Below are 11703 nucleotides of genomic sequence, written 5' to 3' on the forward strand. Positions count from 1 at the left end.
GCTGAAATGCAAACACTATGTTAATCTATAAATGCCTGGAAATCCCAAAATTGCTGAAACTTTCATGAAGTGAAAGTAAACATCACACCCAATACAACCACAAAATGGAAGCAAGCAACTCTTAAAAACTGGGCAAATGTTTGAGTAGGAAAATATAACCAAGCAACCAGCTCTTTGAAAGCTAGTTCTTCCCAGATATGCAAAGAATCTAAGCTGTGCCGTTTTCCACAGTACTAACACAATGACTGAACAGGAAAAGGTGAAATTCTTATCCCAAACATTTTGTAGAATTTATCAGATTATATGCAAGATTAAAGACAGCCCCACCCCCCCCCCCCCGCCAAAAAAAAAAGTGATATAGCAAGATGTTGGTGAGATTTAATTTGGAGTATTGTGCCCACTTCTGGTCAACTACCTACAGGAAAAGTTACCAGTAAGATTGAAAGAATGCATAGAAAATTTACAAGAATGTTGCCAGGTCTTGCAGACCAGAATTCTAGAGAAGGGTAGAGAAGGATAAGACTTTATTTCTTAGAGCGTAGGAGAATGAGGGGAGATTTGATAGCAGTATACAAATTTATGAGGGGCATGGATAGGATAAATGCTGGCAGATTTTTCCATGGAGGTTAGGTGCAACTACAGGTACAGGCTATGGTGTAAGGTGAAATGTGAACTGTTTAAAGGGAACAGTGGTGAGAGTGTGGAACGAACTGCCAGTCGAAGCGATGGATGTGATTTCAACATTGAGGAGAAAATTTGAAACGGCACCTGGGTGGAAGGGGTATGGAGGGCTATGGTCTGGGTTCGGGTCAATGGGACTCAGCAGATTAATAGATTCAGCATGAAACAGATGGGCCAATGAGCCTGTTTCTGCTCCGAAGTACTCTATGAAACAATGGTGCGTTCCTCCAGTACTTTGCTCCATCCATTTTATGAACAGTTCAAAATATGCAAAGTAAATTTATTATCAAAGTACATACATGACTCATTTTTCTTGCAGGCATTCATAGTAGATACAAAGAAGCACAACAGAATCAATGAAAAACTACAGATGGACTAATGCCCAATGAGTACAAGACAACAAATTATGCAAGTGCAAAAAGAAAAATAAAATAATATTTAAAAATAAATAATATTGAGAACAAGAGTTGTAGACTCCTTAAATGTGAATCTCTAGGTAGCGAAGTCAGTTCAGTTTTGGGGGTGAGTGAGTTATCTGCTCTGGTTCAGGAGCCTGACAGTTGAGGGGTAATAACTATTGACCAAAAAAATATAATTTTGAACGAAGTGCAGCATCACAGCATAAACCCTTCCTAGATTTCCTCACGCATTTCCACAATGCACACAATTTTAACATGGAAAAGTGCAACAACAATATACAGTCATAATTTCTGATTTAGTTGAGTTAATTTACATTTAAGTAGATTTTTATTTTAAAATTATAATTTAAAGAAAACAGTTGCTTATCTGAACGTTTACAAATATTTGTAAGGCACCCATTCTCTTGCAGTTTATTTGGCAGGTGCAATCTACCTGGCTCTCAAAAGACTTAAATCAGCTACTTACAAACAGAAGACTGCATCAACTAGGTGGAAGCCGGCAAGTGGATGTTGCTGCCTGGACGTTAACTTAAACCAAAATCAGATTCCAGAGGCATGTAACCCAAGAGCAGCAGCAGGAAGTGAATTCGAGACTTGGAAAGATGCTTCAAATTTACTTAAATCTCTCAGGGTAAACTGCATATTCTAGGGAATCATCATTGGGACGTTTTGTTTTGATACAAACTTTATGCTGCCAGCTTGTTTGCTTGATAGTTGTGTGCAGCCAATTATAACCACCCAATTATTAGTTTACCACATCAACAGTAGGCATGAGTAGATACTCCCATTTAACACCACCCCACACTACGTAAAGTGAACTTGCAGCTCTTAGAGACAGATTATGACTTTAGCAGTTGGTGAAACAAGTCTCAGAACCGGGTTTCATGCAGAAAAAGGTGAAACAAATACAAGGAAACAAGCTTCACCATTGCGCTAGAGGTCTTAGTGGAGAGAGAGTGAGAGAGCAAGAGATCTTCTGTCCTTGGCAGAGGCAATCCACTAGTTAGGAGCTGTTGTTTCGAGATACAGCAGACCACATGAGAGATTAAATCTCTTGAGGATCTGGATGAAATGCATCAGAAAGTTCAAAGACCCCACATGTTTATCTCTTAGTCCCTGTCAAATAGGGTTAATTGGCCCTGCTGTACAGGCAAGTGATAGAATCTGCGTACAAAAGGGGAGGGGTGGGAGGTAGCTGCTGGAAATATATGGAGAATGAAGTGGGGTAAGTGGTGCTTGATGAACAGTGCAGAGTTGGTGGACCAGTTTCCTGGCTACACGACCACGTCTGCGTTCCACCATGAGGCCCTCCGTTGGTCGAGGGTCAACCACAGATATTACACTCCAGCTGACTGTGTGATATGCACTACGATTTGGGGAGCAAGCTATTGCTCATGTAGCAGGCTCCCCTTCTCCATGCAGTTGAGGGATCCAAAGGAACAGCAACTGCATACCACCAACCACTCAAAAACCTTTGAATGCACACATCCCCATCATTCACTACCTCACTCAGGACTGGCCCCTGACTTTCACACACTCCACTGCAACTTCACAAGTTTGGCAGTGCTGTAAGTTTCCCACATTTATCTCACACCCTGCAGACATTGCCAGGGATACCTAGGGTGTTCCCCAAACACACTCTGCAAGAACTACCACCTGACCCCTTCCTTCTTACAGGCTTTGAGGTGGAACATTATCAGAGCAGTGGCAATGGGAGGGAAGAGCTGTACTACTTTTGCTCATTATGCCCACAGCCTCCACTCAACATAATCCTCCTCAATATCTGTATTTCAGAAAGCTAAAAACCACAAGCAGGTGGTTAAAGGAGAATGAGAATAGACACTGTAACTTGATTTGATAATCCCAGGCACTACCTCAGTCCAAGGAATTCAGTGATTGGTTTACTCTCTGGAAGTGTAGGTGAGTGCCTAGGTTGTGTCAATGACAAGTCTGGGTATCACTTCACCAGATAACAGTATTACTTCAGGTTCTGCTGCAGGGACATCATAGTGTTAAAGAGCCAGCCTACAGAATCAGACCTCCCACCAAACTTGTTTACTATGTCAAGGAATACAGCAGACTCCAGCAGTAACTTTGTTCAGGGCTTTGTACCCATTTGGAATTCATTTTTCCCCCAGCACAGAAATATGGCGACTCCATTCCCACAGTTAAGAAGCTGGCCATCACAGCCAATGTCTTCTCTTCCAAGTAGAAACCAACACGTGCCCCAGAACAGCAGTAAATCAGCTTTCTGCCATGCAAGCTGAGATCACTGCCAACACATTTCTGTCTATTAGCATACAAAGAGTCTTGCAAGATGTCGCAGAAATAAAACATGATGTTTTACAACCTATTACTAAAATTGCTGTTACCCTGTCCCATGGGGGAGGGAGCAGCTGTAGCTTATTAGTGATGTCACCGCTGCTCTTCACCAATGACCTTGCTGCAGCCTGACAGCCACCAGACGCTCTACAACTGCTGCAGGAGAAAGCCAAGTCTTCTTAGTCTAGACTCCAGAGCTACCCGGGATTGGATACAAGGCCACTCACTTCTTCCCCGCTGATAACTGGCACTGCACTGGAACACCAGGTTAAAGGAAGGCCAGCAAAAGATGAACAAGAGGAGGAGGAGGAGGAGGAGGCCTAATTAACATTTCTGTGCAATAGGTATACTCTTATACACACACAAAATTCAGTTTGGCATATCCATTGACTTTGCTTGCAGTACTCTACCACAATTCTAACTTGCAGTACTCTACCACAATTCTAACTTTTTTTCTCTAGTTACACTGCAGTCCTATGCACACATCAATGTCAATTTGTTTATTAAAATACTTACATTCTCTTTATTTATTTAGAGAGATGGTGTATTATAATTAGATTTCTGAGAATTATTAAGTCCCACGCCATCTAAGCAATTGGTCTTGAATCAGCTACTAATTCCAAGTTATTGGCAAGCGATTACAGTCTTCAGTGACTACTGGGCAGCCCTCCGCTTTTATTAGTTTGCTCTGGGAGCAACTGTGGGGTTTGGCTTCAGTAAGTAAAATGTTTAAGAGTCCAGTTAATGGAAGTGGGATAACAAAGCAAGAACTGTTCTTGTACTACAATCTGAATATTGGAGTTGGTCAACAGGAACATCAGGCATTAGGTGGGTTCTTAAAGTAAAATTAAAGTAGTGCTTTCCTTAAAGAGGATGGCAGTAAAATGATGCATTTACAGCTTCATTATATTGTAAAGCATCCACCTACCTATGCACTACAGTACTTGCAAAATCAGTTAACCAGTATTGAGTGAAGATATTGATAGTGGATGAGGCAAGGACAAAAAAGGTCAATGCTTAAGTGGCAGAAGATCAACGAGACAGGATCAAAAGTTCACAGTGGGGTGAAACAGGATGTTGAGGTAACGAAATGTCAGATTTCCCCTTGTTCTGCTAGATCTGGATACTCATCCGAAAAAATTTCTGGTTCTGAGACAATGACAGCTTTGGGAACGGGGAAAAGTCCCTTTGCTTTACACTTAAATCCATGGGTTCATATTTGAAACCTCAATTACAAACAGAGAACTGTTACTGTTAGTCACAAACTGTACTGCCAACAGTCTAAGCAGAACACAAATTTCAGCCTGCATAAAAACATTTTACTACATGTAACCATTTTATTGTCTATTTTTTAAGTGCAGATAATGAATACAATGGATAAAACATCCTTTCAGTGATGAAAAATAACATTATGGAGATTTATGTAGTCTGGATTGATTTCTCGGAGTCTAAATGTATAGAATGAGCACTGATATTAACCTTGTTAATACATTGGTTTATTAACTGTTATATGTCTTTGAGTTTTTTTTTGATTCTGTAAGTTTCACAACAAATCTCACTTCAACTGTGCAATTCGACCATAAATAGAAAAGATGGTTGGAAAACTGCTGAAGGTGTGTCCATCCTGAAGATTCAGTCGTCTGTATCTCTCTTAGCGCCATCTAGTGTTGGAAGACTGTAAATTTATTTGACTGACTCCAAAGATGGAGATTGTGGTAGGCCATTTTAATTCACTCACTGTGTCCCACCTCTGCAGTTGGAGACATTGTACCTTCCCCGAGAAAACAAGATCAGCCTCGACAACTCCTTCTGCTTCAGAAATGTTGCAAGACTACTGGCCAATTTTATTAGAGTGTACTAGAGCAGCTCTCTCAAAGCAAATATTTAAGTTGAATGTTCATGCCTTTTCGAGGTGTTGCTTCATTTCAACAAGTACCCCACTTCAATCCAAAAATCTTGTGTACCTGCCTGCAAGTATATTGCACCCAGGTGCATCTTCCAGTGTGCTCCCTGTGGAAATCCTTTGATTTCTGGGTTGAACAGGATTTGTTCTAAACCTTAACAAAAACAGGTATCCAGCTGAGCCCAATATTCTGATGTTCAGATGCTTTGCAACACATTTTATCCTCTAAGAGCAGAGGATCTTAGCATTAAACAGCCTTCAAGTCGGAATCGGATATAAATTTTATCCAAGACAGCATTATTATTATTCCTACTCTCTGCTCTGCAGCATCGGAGTTGATGGAAAATGCATGAATTGTTAGAAATCCATAATTTGTTTCTTAATCCTAAATATAACTTCCGAAACTCTTTCCATATCTCACCCAAGATCAAGTTTTTGAGATTCCAGTACCATGTCATTCCATTTGCATAACTTTTACATATAAAATACAAAAGACAATAAATCTACCTATTTAAAATGCATCTTCTAAGAATTGTTTAGTTACACTTAACTTCAATTCCAAGTAAATTGCATCATCCATTGTCCCTATATGTGACACAGTTGAGGTCCATTGTTCATAGGTGGGGAGTAATAAGGTTTCAATGCAAGCAACAGTAGTGCTAAAGGCCATTCTGTGTGAGAGGTAGCTATACTAGTCTTTTAGTAGATACCCCAACAGCAAAGCAAAGGGCATTTTTCATATTTATAATATATATCTTGACACTTTGTCAGAATGAGTTCATTCTTAAGCATGTTTTCAAAAATAAAATATCTTCAAGGTCATAGGGTATTATCATGACTTAGAAATTTATTGAAAGACAAAGTAACTCTTAAAGTTCACATAATGAACAAACACAAGTTTAGATTATGCACTTGCCCCTTACACATTATGAATTTCCACAACTGAGAGAGCTTGTATTAAAAGATATATTGATAAACACTGTATTGTGGGAAGAATGTCCTTTTTTTTCCAGAAGGGGGGAATGCAAACTCTGTTTTAAAAATGCAACAATAAATAGCCTCGCGGCACTCGAAGTATTATTTATAACATTAATCAGTTTTGCAGATGATGTAACTAAACTAGAATTGAAAACAATCTTCCAATATACAAAAAATGCGTCTTTATTATTTACAGTATTCTGCAAGTGTTCAACAGGGGCAAGTTACCTCAATTTAACCGAAACATTGTACAAATTAATAGCAAAATAATTCACTTTTATGGAAATGAAGTTTATATTCTCTCGCCCCTTGATTATTCCAAATCAATTATTTCCGGCAATGTTGAGATGAGAAACACAAAAAAAAAGAGAAATGCAAAAGAACAACATTTCAAATCCTATCTGCAACAACCACCTGAGGGAATTACCAACACCAATCTTTTTTTCATGTCCGTTATGTTAAAAAAAACGTTCTTGAACATCAGTCACAAAAGAACATGATCATGTTTTTATAACCGCTTTTTAATCTCATTATAAATGCTAAAATCTTTATTAAAGAACTTCACGGAATCTGCACAATACGGACGCGTGCGATCGCGTTCTTTTATTCCAGTCTGTGTATACAAAATAATGATCTTACCCGACAATAGACCGCAACGGCGACCCGGCTGTTACATCCAGTTCCTGGTGCTCGCTGGCCTGGAGAGCTTTTCCACTGGAAAGCACTACAAGGGTTAAAAGCTAAAGCCGAGTAAGAAGAACACGGCACATCTCATCTTGCCATTCCCGCTCTGTCTTCTTTTAGCCAATTTTCTCGGATCTCCAGGGCTCGGATAATTCAGATCGAGACAGAACACGCACATTAAAAAACACCCACAAAACACCCTTAAAAAACTCTTCACGAGAGGCAGGGGTGCAGAAAGGCAGGTCCCGGCTAACGTTGGTTTCTGCTCGTCTCTGCCGATCAGGAGCGCAGCGATCCCTTTGCAACCTTTATCAAAGCAACGAAAGTCACAACACGGAAATACGTGCGGCGCAAGCGCACTTCCGCTCGGGAATAAAGGACCAGTCGAGCAAATAAACAATTAATTTTTAATGTACCGTATTCATTGGCTGCACTCCTCTCTCTAAAGACCAGCCCTTCCTGCAAATGTATGAAATGCAGCTTTCATTCATTATTCCAACAACCATTTTATTCTCACCAACATTTAAACATTTTTTAAATTGCTAATGTTTATGCATACATCTCGCCACTGATTTTTAATTTTCAACCCTGTGTACAAATTTTCCGCACAAAGGCCAACAAAAAAAGGTCCAATTTAGACTTTAGACGCTGCAGCTTAAAATGTTTGTCCTCGGTGTAAATTGTTAGTAAAAAATATTTTTGATTTACAAGCTAATAATCTTGCGGAAAGAGAAGGGTTTACAATAATTGCATCCTGGACGCGCCCATCCCCGCTGTATAAGGACAAACATTTTTAACGTACATTTTTGTATCCTTGGTTACCTTGGTGTGATATTTGGACAATGCCTTTTTTTTCAAACGTTTTCACAATCATGGAAAGCACAAATAGATTCATGTTATGAAGTATGTTGTCCTCTTCAGGATGAATAAATCTTGCTGGTACACTGCAACTTCCCGCATTCTCGGTAAAAAAAAAACAATGTGGTGTTTACAGGCAAGCTGGAACCTCCTAAGAACGAAGAAAGGGACCCTGCTGTGAATGAGATACTCTGCAGTGCCGCCCAATTATTGTTATATTTGACATGAATGGCTCAACATCAAGCTTTCTTTAAAGGGCAGCAAAGGACAAGTCATCAGCTGAACACCAGCAAAGTTTTATTCACCACTAATTTAACGTGTAGAAACTGTGAAGGAGGCACGGGAGATTCTACAATGCCTTAACTACTGAGCAACACACACTCAAAATGCTTAAGGAACTCAACGAGTCAGGCAGCATCCATGGAGCTGAATAAACAGGCAACGTTTTTGATGGAGATCCTTCATCTGGCATCTGTGAAGTGCTGTGTCACTTAAAACAAAATTCTTAAGGCACAAAATAGAAAAAAACTCCTTTTGTAGGTTCTTGGAAGTTTACCATTTGTCCCATCCTCATAATTGCAATTCCCTTTCCCTTCAGCTTACCAATATAATTGGTACACTCAGTCAAATTCCTGCACAGGACCAGTGCACAAATTTGCCAATTAAATTGGTAAACTGAAGGAAAAGGGACTGGGGACCTGTGATCTCTCGCAGGTCAATGTCAGAACACCTTTGAAGAGGATGAAACCTCACAAGGCGTACCTGGTAGAGCTCTGATAACCTGTGTCAGCCAACTGGTGTGAGTGTGCAAGGGCATCTTCAATCTCTCCCTTCTGCAGTCAGAGGTTTCCACCTGCTTCAAAAGAGCAATAATCATATCAGTGCCCAGGAAGGGCAGGGTGAGCTGCCTCAATGACTATCACCCAGTGGCACTCACATCTACTGTGATAAACTGCTTTGAGAAGTTGGTCATGGCTAGAATGAACTCCTACCTACGCAAAGACCTGGACCCACTGCAGTTTGCCTATCGCCAGATAATCTACAGTGGATGCAATCTCACTGGCTCTCCGCTCACTCGTGGATCACATGGACAATAGTAATAACTATGTCAAGCTGCTATTTACTGACTCAGTTCAGCATTCAACACAATCATACCCTGAGTTCTAATCAACAAGCTCCAAACTCTGGGCCTCTGTATCTCCTTCTGCAACTGGATCCTTGACTTCCTCACCGGGAGAGCACAGTCTGCGGATTGGAAATAACATCTCCTCCTCACAGACGATCTTACTGATGCATGCTTAGCCCAGTGCTCACCTCTCTCTACCCCTCTACCCCTCGCTAGGCACAGTTCCAATGCCATCTATAAATTAACTCTGGACAGCAAGTTTTTTCAAAAGTGTCGCTTCCTCAGAAGTTCTTTGTGGTCATGATAGACTGCTTGAAATGAACACACATAAAAAATTCAGACTACTTGTATCACATGTAGGAATTTGGAGAAACTAGAAATTAATTTGTAATGTGTTTAACAGTATAACAGTCCTGATACCTTGCAATATTTCAATGAAGCTAAATGTTTTGTTGATTATTTTCATTTTTACTCAGTGTCTGAGGCTTCTCGCTTGAGTGTCCAACAATAATCAGCCAGCATTGACGGATTCCAGTTGCCCTGATACTGTTTCTCTATGACCACGATGTCCCAGTGAAACTTTTCACCGTGCTCATCGCTGACAGCGCCAAGACTTCCAGGGAAGAAATCAAAATGGGAATGCAAAAACATGAATGTTTAGAGATATGTTCCAAAGTTGTGTATGCTTGAGGCATGTTATTAGCCACCTGCACATAGGCTGGTGCTCTGTAGTTGCCAAGAAAATTTTCAACAGTATCCTCGAAAGCTTTCCATGCGATTTTCTCCGGTCCCACTAAAAGTTCTTTTAATTGTCTGTCATTGATGACATGTTCAATTTGTGGACCAACCAAAAAACCGTCCTTAATCTTGGCAGGCATCTGACTCGGTTTGGAAATCCTTCACAGAATTTGCCTGATCACATCCTCACAGCCTTGAATCCAGTAATACACACAAAATGCTCGTGCAACACAACAGGCCAGGTGGCATCTATAAGGAGAAGTACTGTCGACGTTCCGCGCCGAGACCCGTCGTCAGGACTGGATCCAGTAATTCTGCTTTTGCCTTTGACAAACCCAAGTCCCTGACCAGTTCATTCAACACAGAATGAGTTATCAGATGAGGCTCACCTGATATAAAGGATTCAAAATCTGTATCAGTATCAGTATCACTTTCCATTCCTGGCTCGTGCATCATGACATCTTCCTCTGCCTCCTCTGGTGGCTTTGGTACTGGAAACTATTGTCATGCAGCACAGGTCTCATGGCTGAAGGCAGATTGGGGTAATCAATGGATTTCTTGTTTTTAGCAGAGAAACCAGACACTGGTCAGACAGAAGTAGCAGTCTGTCACATGATCCTTCTGCTCTCGCCATATCATCGGGACATTGAACGGCATTGACTTCCGAGTATTGCTGAGCCAGGCTCTGAGATCGACAGAACACATTGCGCAACAAACGCGAGGAGCCCACGCTTTGTCTGGATCGCCAATTTTACACCCAAAGTAGAGCTCGTAGGCTCTCTTAATAAGAGGAGTCATGCTCCGCCTTTAAGATTTAAGTGTACACTTGCCACAAGTATAACAGAAGGTATGGTTATTGCAACATTGGTGAGACATTTTGCTCTTGGTAATACTCCTGAAAATACAATATTATAATAAGTACACACAATATGCAATGTTCACAGAGCATGCACATCAACATGATGACCAACCGAAATACGTGTAAATGCAAAGCATAGAACAGTGTGTATGTGATGCTCTTATAGCCTTTCTAAAACCTGTCCTGCCATGCAGCATCTGCCCTGCCTCAGCATGCCTGGACAAGATAGAAAACTTCTCAGCTTACAGTATGGGCAACATTTTAATTGATTTGAATTATGAATTGAAATAACAATTATAGATGTTTGCTTTTTTTAAAAGTTGCGTGATAGGGAATTTTCATTGTGATTTTCATGAGTAGCAGCCCAAAATCCGTAAGGTACACCCAATAGTAGTCAGGCAGACAAATACTTGTTATCCAGTGAAATTTGCTGACAACACACAGTACTGATGACAGAATCTCAGATGGTGACGATGAGGTGTACTGGAGTGAAGTAGATCAGATGTTGCTACAACAACCTTGCACTCAACATCAGTAAGACTAAAGAACTTATTGTGGGCTACAGGAGGGAGAAATTGAGGGAAAACACCACCAGTCCTCATGGGGGAGATCAGGAGTGGAAAAGGTGAGCAGTTGCACGTTCCAGGGTGGCAACATTTCTGAAGGTCTATCCTACACCCAACATACTGATGCAATTGCAAAGAAGGCATATCAGCAGCTGTACTTCATTAGGAGTTTGAGGAGATTTGGTATGTCACCAAAGACACTAGCAAGTTCCTAAATGTACCATGGAGACCATTCTAACTGGTTGCATCACCATCTGGTATGGAGGAGGCAGGGAATATGTATTAGAAAAAGCTCTGGAGTGTTGCAAACTCAGCCAGCTCCATCATGAACATGAGCCTCCCCAGGATCAAAGATATTTTCAAAAGACGATGCCTCAAAATGGCACATCTATCATTAAGGACCTCCATCAACCAGGACATGCCTCCTCATTGCCCCCAACAGGAAAAAAGTACAGTAGCACACTCAGCTTTTTAGGAACAGTTTCTTCCCCTTGTACATCAGATTTATGAACAGACAATAAACCAACCACTGAACACTACCTCCCCATTTTGCTCCCTATTTTCACTAC

The 11703-nt window shown here is 40.8% G+C and overlaps 1 protein-coding gene across 2 annotated transcripts in view; it reads right to left on the reverse strand.

Annotated features, from left to right (window-relative positions):
- The window catches only part of LOC132405539 (UPF0461 protein C5orf24 homolog), a 31652-nt gene extending 24322 nt beyond the window's left edge, over positions 1 to 7330 (reverse strand). For both annotated transcript variants that reach the window (XM_059990434.1, XM_059990433.1), the window contains exon 1: positions 6943 to 7330. The gene's annotated coding sequence lies outside the window, so the exon portion shown is untranslated. The remainder of the gene's footprint in view (positions 1 to 6942) is intronic.
- Between the last annotated feature and the right edge of the window lie 4373 nt (positions 7331 to 11703).

The sequence above is a fragment of the Hypanus sabinus genome, chromosome 15 (genome assembly GCF_030144855.1).
Source record: "Hypanus sabinus isolate sHypSab1 chromosome 15, sHypSab1.hap1, whole genome shotgun sequence".
Classification (NCBI taxonomy): domain Eukaryota; kingdom Metazoa; phylum Chordata; class Chondrichthyes; order Myliobatiformes; family Dasyatidae; genus Hypanus; species Hypanus sabinus.